This window comes from Heliangelus exortis, chromosome 2, assembly GCF_036169615.1.
Source record: "Heliangelus exortis chromosome 2, bHelExo1.hap1, whole genome shotgun sequence".
Taxonomy (NCBI): Eukaryota; Metazoa; Chordata; class Aves; order Apodiformes; family Trochilidae; genus Heliangelus; species Heliangelus exortis.
The window spans coordinates 15,136,934-15,160,242 of NC_092423.1; the positions used below are offsets into that span (position 1 = coordinate 15,136,934).

The window sequence follows — 23,309 nt, forward strand, 5'->3', positions numbered from 1 at the left end:
ATGAGGCCGGACTACTAGACCTAGTTAATATCAGTACATCAGACCAATATAAAAGCAGTGCTTGGATACTCAAGTAATTTTCAGGTAAATGCATGTCGTACCCACAAATAAGAAAACCCATATTCTTCCAAGCTAATTTTTTCTTTCAAACTCTTATCATGTTCTTCTCTTGCCTTTGGCATACCCAGACATCACAGAATTAGGTGATACCTCCCTTGTCCTTCTGGGTCAATTCCAGTATGAGGAAGTAAAGCAAAATAACACTGCATTTTCCAAAGTTTTTCCTGGCTAACTATTTTGTTTTACGAGTATGTATTATTGCTTTTGTAGTAACAATATATTAGCAAAAGTTAAATACAAAAGACAAAATAAAACATTTATCTATAGTTTAAAAACACAGAAAAAAGATTATGCACTTTCATGTAGGTTCAAAATATATAGGTTTAAAAGCAAGACCTTCCTGAGCACTAAATAAAATGTTACAACAATAGTAAAATGTACTTTTCAGGACAGACACAAAACTTCATTGCCATGTCAAAAATTAGAGGCAAATATACAGTTCCACAGTGCTGCAGGATGATCACGTTTGCTATAGTAAAAGTGAAAGAGCTCTGAGGCTTTGCTAGTTCAGCAGCACAACGCTGGCTTCAGTTGCTTCTGAGCACCATACAGAACACAGCATAAAAAACACATTTGGGCTCCCATCTCTTTGTCTTCAGCATGCAAATCAGACCGCATTTAAGTTTTCTGTCCCTATTATTTTTCATCCTAAGTAGATCAGATTTTTTTTTTCTGCTTAAATTTTATTAATATTTTATTTTCTGATTCTTAAATTAAGAATCACAAGAAACCCGAGAAATACTATTGGGGAAAAAGGGGTTGGTCATAATTCTTTTATATTGTATCAGCATGAATCACGGTGTGAATCTAATTGCCACCGTTGTGTTCACTATTTCTGCACTCGCAGAAAACCTCCCTATAGTTGCAAGCATTCATCAGTTTTAAAATATGGTTCTGTTGAAGGAAAGCTAAAGACACTTTGACATTACAACAAAAACCTACTAAAACCAAAACAACAAAAACCCAACAAATATTCTAAGATTTTCCTGTTTCTCATCCAATGGACTCTTTCCTACCTTCAAAAAAATAAAAACAAAATATTCAAGCAGTAAGTACCTTACAGTTTTAAGTAAAGAAAGGTAATGGCCAGCTTAAGTAAATCAGTATCTAGTTGCAGTCCCTTATCCAATTTAAATGTATTTTTGTGACAACCACACCACTATAAAAATTGTGCCCTTTCATTTCTGTGCTAGTTTTGACTACAAGAGGGTTAATTTTCTCCATGGCAGCTTGTATGGAGCTACGCTTTGGATTTCTGCTGAAAACAGTGCTGAAAACATGGGGAAAGCTCCTGCAGGTCTGAAGATCCTGCCAGTCACGCCAGCAGCACAATTCTGTGTGAGACTGCCAGAGAAAAGGGGTGGAGGGTGGACGGGAGGCGGTGGAACCGGCGCCAGCAGAAGCAAAGGCGGCCCCGAGACTGCCGGGGAGGGGGTGGTCTCGGAGCGGTGCTGCCGTATGCTGAGGCCGGGGGTGAGGGGGTGGTCTCGGATCAGGGCAGCCGTGTGCTGAAACGGTGACCGTGTCCCCGCTGCCCCCGCCGGTCCCGCTGTGGGCGGGGTGGAGCGGCCGAAACGCGCGGGCCCCGCCCCTCCCCCCGCCGCTCCGCCCGCCGGCGGTTCAAACCGGCACGCGCCGCCGCCTGTGTAACGGCCGCCGCCTGTCGGGGCGGGAGAGGCGGGGCGGGAGGCCGGGCCTGCGCCTCAGCCCGCCCAGCGCCTCGGCCCGGCCCACACCGCGGTGAGCAAGAGGGGGAAGGAACGTGTCCTGAAAATAAAAATAACCACAGTAGCAATTAAGATGGCGGTGACCCGGCGGAAACGTGCTTCCTTTCCATAGGATGTGCCTCTTTCTTTAGAACAACAGATTTTAGTAAAGCAAAGCTAAAATAATGACATTTGTGTGGCCGGTGCGTGCGGTGTCCCGGCACCCCGGCGGTGCGGGGCAGCGATCCTCAGGCGTCCTGCGCCGTGCGGGTACCCGCAGCATGGTGGGTGCCTCAGCCCCAGCGGGGGCCTTGGCACTAAGGAATGATGAATGCAGGTGTCAAAAAGGTAGGAAGCAGATGAAAGTTCTCTGTTCCCGGAGGTTCGGGCTTTAATTAAAGTTACAGCGACCGTTGCTTCTCAGTACAATACTTAAGGTTTTCACAGAGGCAACAGGCTGCGTGTTAACACTGCATACCAACAAGAACCAGAAGAGCTCCTCTTAGGCAGGGGAAAGGGGAATTTCCTTCTCACTGTAAGAAAATGGGTTTATTTAGAATACATAGGACCTAAAAATGTATAAAGAGAATGCTGTTCTAAAATGAGGAGGGGGAGGGTGCTAAGTGCACAAGAGAACTTGTTAATCAGAAAATTCTCCAAATGCATCCAATCTACTTAGGTCAAATATAAATCCACAGCAAAGCATATGATGCAGTGATATAGTCCAATAAATGTATTGACTGAAAATTAAATTTATTAACTGAAAAATGTCCTTGACACACATGTAATTTTCATTAAGGATGTCCAGCTCCAGTGAGAGAGAAATCATATCTGAGAAGTCACCCTCCCTGTCATAATGTCCATAATAAAACAGAGTAACAGTTATACAAAACTGGGTAAAATACGAGCAAATAAGAGCAGATAGTGATTTTAAAATACAAAAATATGTAAACTCTGTAACTGTATGCTTGTTTCACCCATTCTCTGTCATACCATGTCTTTTTTAAGTCACAAACCATGCAACCAGATGACTGTAACAACTCACTTTAAGAAAGGTAGTTGCTGAACAGCTTGTAAGAATGCGAACTGTGTATTCATATTTCATAATTAATACAACGTGGGGCACAATCCTGAGCAGACTGCTAGGTTAGACTGTAATATAAGGTTTGGAACACGCATACAAACTATATTTAAATATTTATTGTTGCATGGTCAAGTGCTTGAAGTTTAGGAAATGCCATAACTAAGTTTGCACATAGAACTTTCATTGCTTTTTCTCTGTGCTTTATGCATCCTAAGGTGTCATGGAAAAATTAGCAAGTTACCATGTACCTGAAACATCTTTACCTTACCATAATGGGAATCACAAACCTGGTAAATATTGATAATGGCATTGTTTTAAAATTATCAATGTGCATTACAAAATTTTCAAATCATACTTTGGATATGGGTTATTATTTCCTTGTGGCTTTTTCCTTTTTAACTTCACAATGCACATCACCACTGTGAGTACAAACATCAGTTTATGCTTGTTCAAAGACATTTGGTGTGACAGATGAGTTGATGATGTAATTTTCTTGCAACTTTAGCATGCCTTTAAAGTTAGGCCTAATGAGTTGCTTTTTGTTTTGCTTTTTTATGAATATAACTTCTCGAACATCAAAATTAAAAACAGAGGGAAGGAGATAAACATGTGCTTACTCTGTCCTGCCTCTCCAGAAATGTCATCATGTGGAAATACATTTAACCTATACAGAGTCTGAATATTACTGGACCATTCAGATTGGCAGCATAGAAAACTGCTCACTAACTTCTTGTTGTCTACCACACAGAAAATTAGAAGAGAAGTCCCACTTCCATTGTTTTCAAACCTAGTTGATGATGGCAGATGCACGCAGTGACTCCATATTTTCATTCCAGGCTCTCAGAAGAGTTTAGTAAAATTACTTTTGTTTTCTCCTCTTAATCAAGTTCTCTTTATATTATGCAGCTACCCTAGAGCAGACTTGTATTCCAGTAAGGCTCTGTCTGGAAGTTCTCCACACATTAGTGGTTGAACAAGGAAAATCATGGACATCACCCACAATCTCAGGACCGTGGTAACCTTCAGTGCCATAATAGAAATGTTAGATGTTCTGCTGAGCTCTGGAGTCCTCACACTAAGCTACATCTTTGCTGCCCAGCTGTAAGGCAAGCCTGTAGCAACATCTGTAAGAATTCAATGACTGCACTACCAACAAGTTGCAGCAGAGTAAGAGTTTCATTAGTATATAGTAGCTATGTGGCATAGAGAACTCTGCATGTAGATACAATATTTCTAAAAATTATAAACTGTACAAGATTTCCAGGTAGTAGTAAAAACAATAAAATTGGATAGTTTGTAGGTAAGATATATCTTTCAGTATTTAGTGAACAGATGGAAATTTTTTAAATTATATTTATTTGGCCAAAATTTTGTTGCAGTCATAAGAACAACGAATTCACTAATAATAGAGAGGTTCTGCTGCTAAATTCCAAACCCCTCCTTTAAAATGTGGCAATGATAGTTCTAAGACTTCAGGCCAGGGAAAATAAATATGAGAAACATGATCCTTTCATAAGGACTTCCAAGATATCCTGGGAACTCTAAACCTCTGAGACTGACCTCCATATAGGGAAGACTGGTAGAAACTGCTATAGATATAATACTGAAGGGCAGATGGATAAATATGGTATAGCTGTGGAGGAGTCACTATCACTTCTTTAAGTATAAAATAATGCATATTGGTAAAATATTATGCAATTACATCTATATAAAAATGGATTTTAAGTTGCTATTTATTCTTCCTCTCTCTCCTGAAAAAAAAAAAAAAAAAAAAAAAAAAAAAAAAAAAAAAGAAGTTATTGTGATCAGTTTCGCAGAGTTAACTTCCTCTTTGAGCTAAGCAAATAATGTTAAAAACTATTTGAACATGGGGGGGAAAAAAGGAAAAAAAAATTTAAAAAAAGCAAAGAAACCTAAAATTCAGAAGAAATACTGTCCTGCTGTGTATGTTGTGTGCATGAATGGTGTGCCCAACCTTGACTATTACATCTAGCTCTGGCAGTCCTACCTCAGAAAGATAAAAAGGTATAAGAACTGTAGAGAAAGGTGACAAAGATAGCAAGAGACATTGAACTGCTTCACTTCAAGTAAAAAACTTGCTTGTAGTTTCTCCCAAAATGCAACAGAATATTTCTTATCCAACAAATACAACAAAGGTATAGAATTAGTGACTGGAGAATGTGAGTTGGATATTATTATTCACTATTTCCATAAAGAAAGAAACAGAGCACCATTTTAGAAAATCAGTCAGCCATTTGCAAATTAAGTCAAACTGGATATAACTGGATACTGTAAAAACTAAAAAATATTAATGGCTTTTAAAAATACTGCACAAATTATAAGAGTGTATGTCCACTGGTAGGGAGTATGTGCTGTGATATAATGGAAAAACAAGCTTCAGGAACTGCTAACTCACCCCCTGGCAGAGGGAAAGCACATGTACCAGTGCCAGGATCATGCTAAACTTGACCTGTTTTCTATACTCCTCCCCAGGCTTCTGCCACTGTTAGCAGCAGCAGCCTGACATTTCATTTCAGTCTTTGGCTGTTCTCACTTTCTTATGTTACTAAGCAATATTAGCATAGCAAGCATATGCCAGATAAACAAGCAAAAGCATTTACCAAGTCTGCATGTGGCCTAGATTCCTGTGTTTTTTTCAGTTTCTGCTAATTGTATATTTGCTATGTTTTCACACCAAATGAAACGTTTCCCTGATATCATGAAAATTCTTTCCCCTACAACCTAGAACTATCAGTTTATAGAGGCACTGTACTGTCCAACATGTTTAAATTAAAATTTATTATTCCATGTTATTTGAAACAAATATTTGAAATACTAATATTACTATAATGTTATTATTAACGTGTATTATACAAAATTGAATGATAGCTCTGTCAGAAAATAAATAAATTTTACTTCTTAAACTAATGCAACTAGACTTCTGCAAATGGTGTGAAGTGCATTTGAGAAAGCATTCATTTTATGCAAATTCTTTGGTAGCTCAGGATATGGTCCTAGCTGGGCAGATGAACTGTCGGTGTGGTGATGGAGCCAGAGAAAAGGTACCCCCTGTAACTGATGGCAGTTTGTTAAAAACAATGTACAAAATAAAAACCTAAAATGGTGGAATGACAGAAGGTGAGTTTCCTCTTATATTTTAAGATTTTCTTAAGTGAGAGTATTCATAGAATCATAGAATTGGCTGGGTTGGAAGGGACCTCTGAGATCATCAAGTCCAACCCTTGATCCACTACCACTGCAGTTCCCAGCCCATGGCACTGAGTGCCACATCCACTCTCTTTTTAAATATCTCCAGGGACAGAGAATCCACCACTTCCCGGGGCAGCCCATTCCAATGTCTGATCACCCTCTCAGTAAAGAAATTCTTTCCAATGTCCAACCTAAACCTCCCCCAGCACAACTTGAGACCGTGCCCTCTTGTCTTGCTGAGGGTTGCCTGGGAAAAGAGACCAACCCCCACCTGGCTACCCCCTCCTTTCAGGGAGTTGTAGAGAGTGATGAGGTCTCCTCTGAGCCTCCTCTTCTCCAGGCTGAACAGCCCCAGCTCCCTCAGCCCTTCCTCACAGGACTTGCGCTGGATCCCTTCACAGCCTCCTTGCTCTTCTCTGGACCTGCTCCAGGACCTCGATATCCTTCCTGAACTGAGGGGCCCAGAACTGGACACAGGACTCGAGGTGTGGCCTCACGAGTGCTGAGTACAGGGGCAGAATCACTTCCTTGGACCTGCTGGCCACGCTGTTCCTGATACAGGCCAGGATGCCATTGGCCTTCTTGGCTACCTGGGCACACTGCTGGCTCAAGTTCAGCTTCCTGTGATGTCTCTCTGTTTTAATGGAATTAATAGGAGTTGAATATATTTACATACATGCATGTCAGTCTAGGAGCTCACAAAACTCTGGTTGTGGTTAGACATTTGAATTATGCATACAAAAGCAGACTGTACTCCAGGGTAAATTTCAAAGTGGCATTACCCTGAATAGGAAGGGAAGTTTGCTGACATAAATGTCTCTGAGATTCTGAAGTATCAAATAAATTTAGCAAGCAAAATGTACAATGAATCAATGTTTTGATCATCAGATTCTGTCCAGATAGCAGTCAGCTTCAAGATAGAAGGCCTCTGAAAGCACAGATTCATAATAAAATTTATAAAAGAATAATTTTGCAGTTTTCCATAGCCCTTTAGGAATGATACTTCAATATATTTACACACTGTATTAAAATAATTAAGTTTTATTTTCTTGACAAATTTATCTGAAAATAAGGTCCTTTGTGTCTGTACTGATTTGGATGACTGCAAAAGGGCTAGCAAATTGCTCTTAATTTTTAAAAATTTTATTTGTTTTCCTTTTTTAAATTGTTTTATTAGAGAAAAAAAGCATATTCTTAGAAATGCTACACCCAAGTATATAAATAAAGCAAGTATATCAATAAGAAATTGGGAGTAAGTGAGTATAGGATTATTTTATTAATTTGATCTGCAGGTCCTGAATTTTCCTAATTATTCATTGAACTTATTGCTGCAAAGAATTTACACTGAAAAGAAAAGTGTTGACTTAAGGCATGGAAATTGCAAACAATTAGAATACTAATGTTCGTTAGGTACTTTTAATTTAAATATGCTTAATATTTCATTAATTATGCAAGCATATAATTTATAGAGTTCATTAGGATCTAATATTACACAAAGGACTGTGTCTGAGGTGGGTATACAGAAAAAAGTGTCAAGGAGCTGTCAGGCAACATTGATCTGAAAGGTTAGAAAGGGGGAAGAAATTAGTTTATAGGCAAATTCACAAGTCAATAAATCCCCAGTAAAAGTATACTATAACATATTGTTTTTTAGAATATTTAATCTCACCTAATATTTCCAAAGAAATATTAGCAGTTACAGTATGGGTTTTAAGGCCCGTAAAAAGAATATTCTTAAGATTTCCAGAAAGCAACCTCTTTAGTCACAGGTTTTTTAAAGCATCTGATTCCTCTTCCATTTTTTAACCCCAGGAGACTGCTTGCTATGAAACTTAGAGATGTAAATTTCTTTTTTCTCTTCTCCTCAGTCTGTTTGTCTATTAATACCATAATAATAAAGTCTATTTGATTTTACATTTGGTCAATAGTCTCCCAAGTCTATTTGGTGTGTTGTGTTGATAAATGAGATAATTCAATGAAGCATGAGTAGGTTACTGGTGTTTGATAAAACGATATTCAGTAAGTAATGACAAAAATGTGTTAAGAGTGGGACAATGACTGTTGGTTCAGAAAGTAAAGGAGATTAAAACCAAGTAAACTCATGAAATAAGCTGTTTTTCTTTTCATCCTGACAGAAACATATATAGCTATTCACTCTAACAAAGTACTTAAGTCTACTTGAAATTCTATGGTAAAGCTTTATAAAAAACAACCAAGAGAAGCATGTGGGAGCTCAGCTCTAGTGTAAAACAATTGAGTTTAACTCAGTTGCGAGTTCATAATGCTTGTGAAGTACTTTTTGCATAAAATTGTTATCAGTCTTAAAAGTTACTTCCAAGCAATATGAAATACTTTAGTTCATAGTTCACTTTAATAATTTACCACAATTATGAATAAATTAAATGATGGTGAAACTAGCATATATTTGTGCAAGGCCTCATCATCATTTTTTCTTCACGTCTAAAAGCTGCTGTGTTGTTACTCGTATCAAATCATATAACTTGTTGACTAACAGCAGACACTGCCTTGCTGCTGATTCTAGCAGTACTCTTCCTATCCATGGCGAAGTTATAACTCTGTAAGTGTGCTCACGTTAGTTAGTCCTAGATACCTCATGTGGTAAATATACACAAGGTACTTCATTGTTCTTTAACATGTTGTTTTTGAATCAAGTAACTCTAGTATGCACCTGGGTACCATCATCCACACAGCTGCAAGGCTCTGCTATGAAAATTTTCTTTATCATTCCCATTTGAAGTAATGCCACTGTGTGCTGCTAAATACAGGAGAGTAAAAATCAGCACTCATGTTGGAATCTGAGAGGATGAGAAAACTCCAGCCTAGTTACAACTCAGTGGTCAATACATTATGCGGGTATTAAAGCAACCACTGTAGAAAAAGGGATCAAGAATTGAAGTTTTAAAAATGCTACCCAGGATCAATGTGTGGTTCACACCTGTCGCACTAGGCAGGATTTGCACAGGAGATGAGCTGCAGCACTCTTAACTTATTCAGTAAATCTGCAATTACTATGATATATGTCAGAAGAGTATAGAAGGTATCTCACAGCGGAGCTTTTCATCAAACAGTGGTGGAATTGAAAGGCCTGGTGTATGATTTCCTCGCTGTCTGACTCAGAAAAAAATGGAAAATTAGGGTAGTTCTAATAATGCCATCAAGGGATATTTACTCTGTGAAACCTAAACTTGGTAACCACAGTTTTCTAATGAAGATGTTCTTCTCACAAGTTTTTACAGGACATGTATTAGAAAGATTTTATACCAGATACTACTCTACTATCTAGAATGACTTTAAAGCTAGTAGGCAACAGGATAGCCTAAAAGACATATAATGCCTTACTTATAATTTTTAAAGTATCATTGGGTTAAATTTGAAGGTTACTGAGATATGTCATGGCAAAAGTTCTCCAGATAAACTCTTGAGATTGTTTTGTGCTTTTGTGCATGCTTACAGACATGGAAGAATTTTTAGCTTATTTCTCCCAGGGCTATTGATTTAAAGAGTCTGTAGCAGAATGAACAGACAAGAATTAGAGTGTGGAATCCATTTTCAGGTCCTTCTTAGACTGCTAGCACTATTCCTCACCTTTTTTATTTCAGTTGCACAAAAAGCTTTATGAGGGTTGTTTTGGAATTTGTTTTTCCTCTGTCCTCTTCATTAAAACCAGTAGTCCCCTAGGTAAATAAATTTTCCTTCAAGGTACAAGAAAAAGCACTGTGAGAAGTTATAAGCATAGGCCTTTTAAGCAATTAACTCAGAGGAAATCTGCAGCAGTTGAAATAACAGACAGAAGTTCCAAACCAAAGACATTAAAATTAAGTTCCTTCAGAGCAGCTCAGAGCAAGAACCAGGTTTGAGGAGGAATGTGTCTGCTGTGACCCAATTCAGAGGAAGATAACCCAGCTTCGGGGCTGCTGGAGCAACATGTTTGGTGGGAGTTGCTGTTAGGCTGTTGTGCCATCTAGGGACAACGAGGGCAATACCCAGGGCACGGTCCAGCAAATGCAGAGCCTTGAAAATTACAGTTCTACATCTGAGCCTCAGCTACTTTTATTTAAAGGATAATTCTAGCCAGCAGTCACATTTGCTTTTCTTCCTCTTATTCTTGCACAGCACAAAGAAGGAGATGGAACCAAGAACGGCCAAAAATATGTTATTGATTTAGGGGACATTATTAGTTTGAGAGCTTTAATCTTCATACTTAAGAACAAATAAGAATGCTTCAGTTATACTGCAACAGCTCTCCACTATTTTCCTCCTCTCCCTAACTTGAAGCTCTGAATGAAGTATTATCCTACACTTTAGGCCTGCTGATCTGCCCAGTACAGTTTTAAAATTCTACTAGGCTGTAAGTCTTATCTTTCTGACAGAAGAAAAGGTATAGTTACAGTGTTGGAGATGGTAAGAAAGAGGAAACTTATGGAGAAAGAACAGAAGGCAGGCAGTGCCTCTGGAATGTGGAGAAAAAGAGTGAAGAATGGATGTCATGACAGGAAAAGTAAAATAAAGGGCTATGCAAAAGATGAGAGCAATGGCAGAGCCTCGTATGTGCAGGGCAAACAGTAGCCCTGAGAAGGACTGAGAATACAAAGAACTGGCTGGCAACAGAAGGGTGTTAGGCAATGTTGGAGAGATAAGGGACATCTGCTTCACCAAAGAGCCTGTGTACCTGTGTCATAGGAAAAGATCTGGAATATTCCTAAGATAAATAAATATTGAACTCTCTCTGAGTGAGGACTGGATAGATTCTCTGCGTATGCACTGAGCACACTGAGGAAGGCCAGCTTAAAGCAATGTTGCCAGACTAGAGTCAGGAATAGAGACAGGACTGCCTTAAAAACCAGAGGATGAACCAGTCCAAAGAACAGGATAAGAATGCGGCCTATGGCAAGACCAAAAGTGAGGAAGGAAAGGAGTTCCTAGGATTAAGTATAGCAGTGGAGTATGTGATAGAGCTATTGAATAGCTCAAGTTGGAAGGGGCCTTAAAAGATCATCTGGTCCAACATTTTGTGGGAAAAGAAGCCCAGATGAGATTATCTAGCACCCTGTCCAACCACATCTTGAAAACCTTCAGTGATGTGGACTCTACACAGGTTGTTCCAGTGACTGATTTTTCTTACTGTAAAAAATTTCTTTTTAATATCAAGATGAAACCTATTCTGATACAACTTGTACACATATTCCCTTGTCTTCTCCATGTGGCTCTTTGTGAAGAGGGAGCCTCTGTAGCCACCCTTTAAATATTGGAATACTGCAATGTGGTCACCCTGAGCCTCCTCTTCTCCAGGGAGAAAATACCTAACTCTTCTTTCCTCACAGTACATGTTCTCCTGACCTTTGATCATCTTTGTGGTCATCCTTCAAACCTTCTCTAGTCTGTCCATATCCTTCTTAAATCATGGGAAACCGAGCTGGACACAGTACTCTAGATGTGGCCTGACAAGTGCTGAGTAGGATGATCACATCTCTGCCTCTGCCAGTAATGTTCTTCCAGATGCACCCAGGATCCAATTCACCTTTCTTGCTGCAGTGTCCCACCACTGACTCATGTCAGGTTAGGAGAGAGACCTGTCAAGGAGCAGAAATAGAACCTTGTGTTACATGATAGCCTGGAAGTACTCTGAGCAATGAAAGACAACTATTGCCTAAAGCTACATTGGGGAAAAAGTTAAATCACTGCCCAGTTCTTTGTTACTGGGGCTTGCTAGGCCCACAGTCCCTGAAAAGATGGATTGCAGGTTCACTCTTTCAGGTTTTGCCTGCTCAAAACAGAAGTAGTTATCTGTATAACCTTCTAATGATATGTATATCAGTGTCTGCTCAGATGTCATCTATAAGAAATTCAGTTCCAGTGGGGAACTTACACATTATGTTTCGATATTTTAATTTAAGTGTTGAATGACAAAAATAAGAATGCTTTTAATACAAGGAGCTCCATTTCTTAATGAACATATACTAGAATAGACACCTTTGCTGACAGTTAGTATCTTGTCATTTGCTCCCCTTTAAAAATTCAGCCATAAAGCAGCAAATACTACTGCAAATGACTTTTAAAATATAAATTATTGACACCAATAGAGATTTTTTCAAAATACTAGCTGGAAGTTTATTGTGCAAACAAGACATTGTGATCCAGCTGGCAATGGCAATGCGTGTACTGGATATAGCCTGTAAAATATTTCCTCTTTTCTGCTATTTTTTTTCTTGTGTGAACTATGGAGATTTTTTTTGACAGGAAAGAGACTCTTCTTGCCCCTTACTAAGGTTTGCTGCTACCAATGGGTCCATTTGAGTGGCAACAGCAGGGCAAGGAGCATTTCTTACTGTACACAAACAGCAAAGGTTTTTATTGCCTCTGCTGCACAGGCAGGGAGAGCAAAACTGGGACCAGGGTGACATAAGGTATATTAGACATTAAATGAAAAGGCTGCATCCTTGCAACATGGTATGTTTACTAATACTGACTTTCTCCTCCTGATTGTTTACTTTTATAACAGTCAAGCTAATTAAGTTTGGTCAGCTTAGCCTTCAGAGCTTTTTCTAACATTAATAGAAAGGTTAATAGAAAACACATTGTTTAAACTAAATGGAAATTGCCAATAAATATATCCTACAGGTCAGAATCTCTATAAAATGAAAAAGGTTGTGAAAAAAACAATATTTCACTGGCAAAACTAGGGATACAAGAAGGAATTTAAGAAAATTTAGGCAAAATTTTAGGTCATAACTATTGTATTTGTCCCTGGATGGTTTGAAATATTATAGCTGATATTAATAATGCAGAAGAACAGATATGTCAAATAGGCAATTTCATATTTGAGAATGTGATGGATGATGTAATAAAATCAGAGGATGTATATTAATTACTTTGTCTTCCAACAGCAATAATTAGAGGTAGGAAAAAACAGCAACTGTATTCTGATATCTTAAAATGGCTTATCTTTTGCATCCTGAAATTTCAGATGAGCTGGCCAGTTAATGCATTGAGCTTTCTGAACAGACTTTATGCTGCCTGATTCTAGTTTCCTAGTGAAAGGTACACATACTGAAGTAGTATTCTCTATAAAAAGGCTAAACTTAGTAAGAAACAAGGAGAAGAAATTAAAGTTTTTCTGACTGCAGTCACAGTCTTTCTTGAATTTGGAATTGTATAGGCCTTTGATTCTTTCATCTCAGACATTATGCATATCCTTAAAGTTGTACACAGCTGTAGGCTTTTCTCTATTTACCTTTATATAATCTTGCTATGCTCATCAAGTTGTTGCTGACTGACCTGACTTCCATTCAGCGTGTCACCAGCATCAGAACATTTCAAAAAAGAAAACTGAATTGTGACAGCATTGCCTTTGCCATACAGATGGTACATTTGTTTCTAGCAGCAGTAAAAGTGAACACCATGAGTGACTCTGAGCAATTCTGAGGTGTTTTCAATAGTGGCCTTTTATTCTAAATGACAAATGTGAATTCAGAAAAGAACAGATAAAATCTGCTGAGCACATAAACCAGTCAAGAGACGAGTCAGTGGAGCACAGATCGACAGCAGCCATAACTCACCTTATCTGAACCCAGGGCATTTCTGCTGAAGTTTCCTGAGTATAATAAATCATATGGGAAAATGGTCTTGAATAGTAGCTCATTAATAAAACCCATAAGGGATCTCCTTAATTGTCAGAAAATTAAAATCTGAGAAAATAACAGAATGTATTTAATAAAGCAAAAGCATCAATTGCACATTCTCTTGTTTTGGCTCAACACACTGTAAACAACTCAACAGCAGTGGCAACAGCTGTATCTTACAGTCTGGGAACAATGCTTGCACAGAAACCATTGCAGACATAGAAGAAGAATGCAAGCAAGTGAAAAATATGCTTTAGCAGTTACTTCTGATTGCAAACATATTAGTGAATATTTACTCAGCATCACTTTTCATATAACAACCAGGAAACAATTTCCCCCTGAAATGCCAAGACCTGGACCAAAGATTATGTGATTCTCTTTCAAATATCAGCACATAACAGGGAAAGTATGCAGAATAATCTCAATAAAGCAGTTGCAGAAGTTGAAAGAAAGATTTCACAGTGAGCTTGGTTTTTTCAGTTTTTTTCCCTAAGTTTGCTGTGAAATCACACCCAGTATTTCCCCACCAGCCTCAATCAATTAAATACAGACAACTGAAAGACCAGATTTTTTAAAAATGCATCTGTGACAACATGATGTGGCTAAGGTATACTTTTAATAAGAGTATTACCATATAGGATTTCTCATATGGACATAAATTTAATAATGACATGATGGCACATTTCGATTTCTACAACAATTCAAAATAAGATGCTTTACAAAACTCATGAGGGTTGTTAATGCATAGAAGGATGTAGGTTATGAACTGACCAATCTGTACAGTGGATCTGGTACTTCCAGACCATCATACAAGGATACAACAGAAATAGTAAGGAAAAAAAATCTATCCTCAGAGAGGTGTGGCATCAACACTTGGCAATCAACAGCAACAGATACTTTGGAGGTTTATTTGTCTGGTTGTTTGGGGCTTTTTTTTTTTAAATATATATACTTATTTTCAGAAGACTCCCATGCATTTTGTGTAATTAATTGTTTTTCCACCTCTATTGACTTAGCTCTTTTTCTGCAGTTTTTGTTACTGAATACATCCTAAAACCATCTGAACTTTCACTGGTGGGACACCTGATGTGACATTACTGCAATTCTCGGTCTACTTGGTCTAATCACAAATTATTTCAAGATGAGGTCCCAGCACAGAGAAAGAAATCCAGCAGTGCAACTTCTGTATCTGAAACAAAGAAAAACACTGTTTGAAGTAAGATTAATGGGAAAATAAATCCTTATTAATGCTCATAGTACTGCAGAGTTTGAATGCGAGGGAAATAGAGGTGAATGGGTTATTGGCAAAAGGCAACTTGGATCAGGTATTTAAGGTGGGCACAAGCAGCAGTTTGTGTATCTGTGTAAAGGCAAAAGCAAAATTCCAAAAGCATTAAGTGCCATTGACAGAAGTGAGAAGTTATGGCAGAGAAGGGGTTACAGCAAAGGATACAGAAATTAATGGGGTGGTTTGCTAAACAGAGGTATCTGTATTGACACTGCCACAAGAAAGCAAATGAAATTTTGGGATATACAGAAAAAATATTAGGAGTTGCCATACTTTAATATGTACCAAGTACTGTACTGTTGTTGTCATATTGCATCTGTTTCTGATGTCCATGACTCATGAAGCATAAAGGTTGCTGATAAACTGAAGAAGCAGTACAATCACATAACATCCATTACATAGAGTAACATTTTATGAGTCTTAGATACTCAAACAAAACCAGAATTGGACAAAGAGGTGGAAAGAAGAGGTTTAATAAGTTACACAGCCTGTAATTTAAAGTTAAATTTCAAGTGGGTTAAGCAATCACTATAACAATATAGTGAAAATTGTGGTGGATTTTTATCATTATACTTCTTCAGTGAAGACTAGAGGCTTTTTAAAAATATCTGACCTGAGTCAAACAAGAATTAAGCTGGGGAAGTCTACATTCTCCTTTATGACATAGTCAGGCATCAATGATCTATTGTTATGCTATAATTTGTTAATTTTTCAAATTGCAATGAATCAGTTTTTTTAGATTCTTCAAGAGCAATTATGCAGCCATGTGAACATTATGTATTGAATAAAAATGCGTAATATTTATGCACTTGGTGATCTTTCAACTGAAAAATATTCAATGCCGTTTTTATGAAAAGAAAACAAATTATCATTTACATGCCAATAGCAAAAGCACCTTGATATCCTTCAGCTTTTGCTATCTAACTAATGTTTTACTGACTAAACAGGACTGGTAATTCACTTCACAAAGATATCAAGAAAAGATTGTCAAAAGAATATGAGTGTAATTTGTTTATTATAAGTGTACAGACCAAGAGCTACTTGGAAGATATGTCAGTACAGGTAAATCTTTATGAAAAAGATAAAGATAAATGAAAATGAAAGGTAAAGAATAATGAAGGCAATTATAGAGCAAGTAGATTGAAAAAAGGGACTTCACTAATTTGAGTATGAAAATATTTTTTTAATGCCATCAGTTTTTATTGGCTAATTGTGTTAGTTTAAATCCTAAAATATAGGATTTAAAATAAACTTTTTTCTTTACTTCCATACAGATATTATATTTCCCTGTTTTAAAGTAAAGTCTCAAGATGAACAATCACATCAAGCATTGGACAAAACTTTAAGGAAAAAAAGAGTGCAGAATGGATGGTGGTGTTCTTTGGAGTTACTCTGAACAATAAGAAATTTAGGGAAATTTGACATCAAGCCAAGTGTGGGTCGGTCTTAAAGCATAAGAACAGATTGTTCATCTTTTCTTGGAATGCTTATTCAGATTTTAAAAAGCCACAATGTGCATTTCAACAAGTAAGCTTTAGAGCAGAAGGAAATTTGAGATAACTCAGTTCAGTTTAGCCTGTAACAAAAGAACCCAGTCAAATTCTTTCACATTTTCCACACAGTAATATTTCTGCAGAAACTCACCAAGGCCTGAGGGAGGGAGGGAGGGAGGGAGGGAGGGAGGGAGGGAGGGAGGGAGGAAGGGAGGGAGGGAGGGAGGAAGGGAGGGAGGGAGGGAGGGAGGGAGGGAGGGAGGGAGGGAGGGAGGGAGGGAGGGAGGGAGGGAGGGAGGGAGGCAGGGAGGGAGGGAGGCAGGAAGGAAGGCAGGAAGGCAGGAAGGCAGGAAGGCAGGAAGGCAGGAAGGCAGGAAGGCAGGAAGGCAGGAAGGCAGGAAGGCAGGAAGGCAGGAAGGAAGGAAGGAAGGAAGGAAGGAAGGAAGGAAGGAAGGAAGGAAGGAAGGAAGGAAGGAAGGAAGGAAGGAAGGACGGACTAGTTTAGGGCATGTGGAACATGAGGGCTTCTCAAAAAACAGGTGATAGGAGAGGGACCTTCCTGGTGTGCTTCATCATTTTGGTCCCAAACATTCCTGTGTGCTTATCTACTTCTGTTAAGAAGTTTGAGGTGACCCTTTACTAAGCATGTTTTGATACAATTAACGCTATCATCAGGAATAATACTTATTAATTCACTATATACATATTAGGAGAAAAGTTCAGCACATGGTCTTCAAACTAGTGGTCAGGAACAACACTTTTATTTCTATAAAAACATGCTAAGTATTTTTTTTAATGATTAATATAACTCAGCAACTACATCCCTTCAGGCCCATGTAATTTGAACTTCTGTGTATCTTTCTTCCTAGGACTTGTTAACTGGTAGAAAGCCTGATTAATGATTTTTCCATGTTTCCTTACCTTTTGGATTCTTTCATTGCATCTACTGTATCAAACATATGCTTTACATCTCTATTTTCAATGCTCTCGTGGACTACTTGCCCCTTATCTGTTTTCTGTCATTATAAAAAAAAAAAAAAAGTCAATTCAATTAAACTTCTGTAGTCCTGCTGCTGCTTTTTCTAACAAACACATTTGTGTTTTCTTCTATGCTGTCCTTCTTTTTGGAAAAGTTCTCTTTCAACAGCCAGAAAAAGAATTAATTTTCTTCATCAAAGCCCACCTTATATCTTCTTTACCACGATGTATACCCAGAGACAAGATTCAAGCTGATGGTGTTGCAAACTGTGCCTTCCCAACTGATCAATACCAGCTCATTGTTTCCCTCATCTGTCTGTAGCCATCTGCTGTCTTTTGTCTTACACTTTTGAGTTCTTCAGGGCAGGAATTCTCTTTTTGCTCTGTTAAATAATAAATTATGTTATTGTAATCATAGTCCAGGATTAAAGCCACTATATAGTGTGATAGTATGAACAAATAATAATAATAACAAATTTGACAAAATTTTGAAATCTAAGACCTAGAAATATGAGGTGGTCCAAGAAAAATAATCACCAACTTGACTATTTTTTCAGAGCTTCTGAAAAAGGTTTAGAACAACACTGGATGGGAGTATTAATTTGGGTCTTTTAATATAGCACTGGATCAGGCTCAGCAGGTCTGACAGCCTGTGTCCATTGTAACTCCTACTAAAGGCAGGAAAAGGACTCTCTTGGGAAATGAATCAGATCCTATGGAGCCCAGGAGGCAGCGTGCAAGAGGAGCTGTGCTATTGCCCAGCAAAACTGGTGGCTCAGACAGAAGCCCACATATCGACATGTTTATGATCAACTCTAATTTAAATATTTTATGTTATATTTTCCAACTTAGTTTCTTTTTCAAGATGAATGTCAAAAAAGTTAAATGGATGCAACACGGTACAGAGTCATAATAAGAGAAAATCCGAGATTATTTCCACAGAAATCATTATTCAGGCAGACTACTGTGAAGCACGAATGAGAAAATATAAATATTACAGTGTGTATTTATGGGCAAAAGGCCTAAATTTCAGTTACCGCTGAAAATCCTCATTCCAGTGTCCTCCCGGCGCCTACGTGCTCACTTAGGAGACTGTGATATGAAAGAGGGGGTAATTTTATTTTGCGATGAAAACTGAAAGTGTTAGAATTTGCCCGTCTTTTCTCAGCACAGCTCCAGCAGTGACTACCTGACTCAGCTCACAAACTAGAGCCACAGCGTCAAATTTCCCAACCCACTTAATTTGAAAGCCTGCCAAGATAGGTGAAAGACCTTATAAATATGTAAAGCAGGAAGTTCAGATTACACAGTGATGTAAATTCCCAGTGATTGATGCCCTTTTAAAAACAATAAAAATCCTCGAGAAAGTACAACGTTGGTAAATCTGCTTTACTACCCGTGATGTCTGGTAGTGCCGTGCGGAGTTTAGGCGATACATTGTACTTTTCGTGCGGATTTTATTTTGGATTTCTACCACTTCCTGGAGGCCAGGGGGAGGCACAGTGGGAGGAACCAAAAAACTCGGTGCCACAGCCATTTTGTTTGTGGGCAGCATGGTAGAATTCTGTCACTCAGTATAAGGAGGGGTTTTTAAAACAGTATTTATGGAAAAACTATTCCTGCCATAACGGATGTATCTGTTGAATTTAGTGTTAATTTAGCTCTTTCAAAGGTAGGTATTTATATTTGTAAGTAAATGGAGTATTTGTTGGGATTCGAGCCTCCCCACTTTCCAGGAATCATGGATTTTGTTTCAGGCATGACTGGCTGTTTCAGATGCGGCGAGACTGCCCAAGTGCGGCCGGGCTGGGAGCCGCGGGGGGGATGCGCTGGTGGACAGAAACTTGCTTCGGGGTTGGGAGGGAGGTGGAGGGGGGGGCTGGGGCGGCGGGGGTTGGGGGAACCGCAAAGTCTCGGAATTATTTTCTCCATCTGTCTTTCTTTATTAATTCTCTAGAGGCGGCTGCTCTCATTGAAGGGAGAGATGAGTCGGGCGGGGGGGTTGCGTGGAGAGAGCCGTAGTTTTGCAGTGTCACCGAAAACCAGCGCTAGACTTTGGTCCTGTGTGTTTCAAAGGCGGGTGTAAAATGGCACACTGCATTTTTCCAGGCGGCGGTAGCGGTAGCAGCGGCGGCGGGGGGGCGGGGGGGCCGCTGCCCGCGGAGCCCATCGAAGCCACCGCCGGCCCCGGCAAAGTTGTGACCCCGGTGGCGCCGGGCTCCCCCGCCCCGGCTCCCGGTCGCCCCCGGCATCGCCCGCAGACCTCCGGGGAAGCCGCCTCCTTCCCCGCCCGGCGATCCTGGAAGAGATGGGGGAGAGAAAAATGGGGAGGGGAAAAAAAAAAAAAAAAAAAAAAAAAGTCTCACTTTTTGCATTTGCGAAATATTTTAAGGATGTTCGGAGAGCCCTTTGCAGCATGGAGGTGGCTGGTTGTAGGAGAGAGAGTATTCAGTCCATATTGTTACAGCCTTTTTTCAAGGACTGCCTTCTCCAAAGGTAAGTTTGTAATTTTGACCAAAAATATTCGTTGCTGCATTTTTTTGGCGTATATTAGTGCAGGGAGGGTTTTCGTTGTGTTGATGAACAAAACGTAGCCTTGTATTTTTCTTAGCTTTGATCTCCTGTGTATCCCACCCAGCGATGTCTCCTTAATATCGACAATTACTGAAGTCAGTTTTGTTTCCTCTTTAAAATTTTATACACGCGAAGCTTAACAGCAATTTAAGTTCAATTTAAGAGCACGAGAACCAAAATATTTTTGATATAGACTTGGTGTTTTTTGCTTATGGCTTTTTGTTTGGGGGTTTTCTTCACTGAGTAATAAGCGGATCCAGGACTAAATATGTGATTGTCTTAATAAATCTAATCCAGCTCTAATATATAAAGAAGCGTATTATGTTGCTGCTATATGGTCTGGTTGTGGCTAAAAGAGTTTACAATGCCATTTGTGATGGCTCTTGATGGATTACTCTGGTCTAAAGTACGGGAGAAAACTGCCCTTGGTATGGTGAAGGTGGCGATTGACATAACAGGGTTTATATTAAGTTATGCGTCTTACTAAACAGTGACCTTTTTATTTACAAATTAGCGCTCTTGTGGCAATTAGCTTAAAGCATTAGTTATATAAAGACTCTTATTTCACCACACTTCATTTAGATGGGGAGGGGGGGGAGATCTGAGGAGGGGGGCGAGTGATTTGTTTGTTTGTTCTTTTTCCTTCAAGAAGGTACATTTGGGAGACATTTTGTAATTTCTGGCATTTTTCTAGGCGCATTTTTTTCCACCCGGTGGGAGATCTTTTTTGTTTTGCCTGGCCCGGCGCTGGCGGCGCTGCGCGGCTCCGCGGGTTTGTCCCCGGCGCGGCGGGGGGGCCGGGGGGAAGGTGGGGCACGGCTTCATCTATTGTATCTTTCCCTTTTCTCTGTATCAAAAGTAACCGCAGATGTGTTAGAAAGACGATGGAATTGTGTCACTGAAAAACTGTGATGTTGCGTGAACTACCGCCCGGAGCAGGCATGACCTCACCCTTTCGGTGGTTTGTGTAATGAAGCTGATTTTTTATTATTATTTATTTATTCCTCCTCTCTCCCCCCCCCGCCCCCAATCCTGTACCTAGAGACCAGCTTTCTTCAGTAATGAGATTTTTCGGCCCCACCCCCAAAATTATTTTACAGTGGCTGCAGATGAAAGGATTTAAAATAATTTTTCCATACAATATGGAAGGCTTTGGCACACGTTTATTGTGCAACTAGTCCATTGTTTGCTTGTTGTGAAGTTAAGGTTACATTCACTGCTGGTTATTACACCTTAAGGTCCCTCTTGCTCGTGTCCCTGCATATGCAAATTTCTTGTGGAGGTCTGTAGGAGTTTGGGTTGCTTATGAAGGTGAGATTGGAAAGAAAGGAAAGCCTAATACAGCCCTTCAGATGGTAGCAGGATTCACCTGAGGTGGGTGGGTTTTCTCTTTCCTGTTGCTAGCTGGAGCATGCGTTTTTACATATATTTATAAATAGATATATGTTAATGTGTTTTGTTTTCTTTTGTTAAAACCTACAGATCACCTCGGTTCTAAGTGCAAATATTTTAAAAGACTTTCTGCTAACATCCATATTAGGTGCTTAAGAAAACAGAAGTGATTAATGTTTTCAGAAGATGGGTGGAAAAACATAGTCAAGTCTATGATCAGAGCATATATTAGAAAACTCGACAAGTTCAGGAATAAATTTAACATTAAAATTAATACTTTTTAAAGGAATCTATGTGCCTATTATTTTAGAGTGATATGAGGCTGACAATTTCAGAGACCTTCACATCTCTTCTACATTTCAGTATCTTCATTATTTTCAAAGAATAAATTTGACAAACATTGGACTGTTTGAAACAGTCTCTAAACTTCTCATGAGCATTTTGATCTTCAAAAATGCATTTAGATTTAGCTTTTGAGTAAAATTTTTTCATTAAGTTATTTAGTTTTATGGAAACTGATCCACAGCTTCAAGTAGATCTTTACTTTTTTGTTGCTGTTCTATTTTGTTGGTGCTTTGTTAATTTCTTGTTTGTTCCTCGGTTTGGTTTTGTTTGTTTTGTTGTTTCTTTGGGGTTTTTTTTTAAGGAAAATAAAATATTCTCAGTAAATGTATCTTGTAACCTTCTTCCAATAAGACACATCAATATCCAAGAAAGCAGTCTGGTTTCATCATCTCTCCTATGTCATACGAGATCTTTTATAAAGCCTTGGCTGAAGCAGAGAGACCTGTTGGCCTATGACAGTGCAATATGACCACTACATCTTCAGTGTTCTCCTATGATTCTCAGGTCTTGAGGACAACGTCAAGATATGGGTCCTCTGAGAAAGTGTGGATTTTGGATATCTTCCATTTTTGAGACTTAATCACTAGGTCACAAGGTTGATATTTTGGGTTATGCCAATTGAAGTAGAGCCAATTGTTGCTGAATCTATTACAATACTTATAAATCTTAGGGAATCACTGGGTTATCTACATCTGAGTAATACTGGTACAGCTTTATCTTTCTTCTTTACGTTGTGTAGACCTGTGTTCAGTTTGCTCATCCATGGACAACAGTACTGAGCAAATTATAAACTACTGATGGAAATTTCATGCTTCTGCTCCTCTTGTCATTCTGGACTATGACAATGATGATTTGTTGTGACTGCAGCCTATGCATGCAAGCCATGAATGAACAGGATTGCTAGTGATCTTGCTGCTCAGAAGAACCTTCTAGCTCTGTGAAGTCAGCAAGAACAGGAATGCTGGACAGAAACTTCACATTTGCTTTTCTTCCAGTTAGGGCCACTGTTTAACACTGGTTATGGTTTTTCGACTTGGATGCTGCATTTGATGAAAGTGTCAGTTCTCACTCCTGCCATGAAGTCTTACTGTGACAGGAGTGCAGTGCTGATGTCTTACAACTTAGGGGTTTCCTCACTTCACCCCTGCTTCCTTTTTGAGGTAGTTTTGAACATGAAATATCTCCCATCAGACGTGTTGCCAAAATGGAATAAGAGGTGATTTAGGCTTAGCATCCTCTCAAGGCCAAATAGCAACTAATTTACCTCTTGCATCTTCTGCAGAAAGGCCTGGAAGAGTGATTACTTAGGGGTAGCTCTGTGTTGCTTATGTGTTTTACCCACCTTGCTCCATCTGAAATGCCTGTCTGTAATACCAGGACCTAAAGCATAAGAGTCTGTCTGTCTGTCTGTCTATCTATCTATCTATCTATCTACTCACCTACCTACCTATCTATTGGTAAGTTTGTTAGTTTTGTCCC

The 23,309-nt window shown here is 39.0% G+C and overlaps 1 protein-coding gene and 1 long non-coding RNA gene across 3 annotated transcripts in view; both read left to right on the plus strand.

The window, feature by feature from the left end:
• Nucleotides 1-1,775: 1,775 nt before the first annotated feature.
• Nucleotides 1,776-17,945, plus strand: LOC139793673 (uncharacterized). Its single transcript, XR_011724708.1, has 4 exons — nt 1,776-1,860; nt 14,791-14,976; nt 16,323-16,575; nt 17,411-17,945. It is a non-coding gene; the product is annotated as an uncharacterized lncRNA (long non-coding RNA).
• A 1,086-nt stretch (nt 17,946-19,031) lies between these two features.
• Nucleotides 19,032-23,309, plus strand: part of EPC1 (enhancer of polycomb homolog 1) — a 61,597-nt gene continuing 57,319 nt past the window's right edge. The window contains exons 1-2 of one of the 2 annotated variants that reach the window (XM_071734858.1): nt 19,032-19,191; nt 19,912-20,015. The gene's annotated coding sequence lies outside the window, so the exon portion shown is untranslated. Of the gene's footprint in view, nt 19,192-19,519; nt 20,016-23,309 lie in introns of those variants that run through there. The other variant, XM_071734859.1, reaches the window with a different exon arrangement.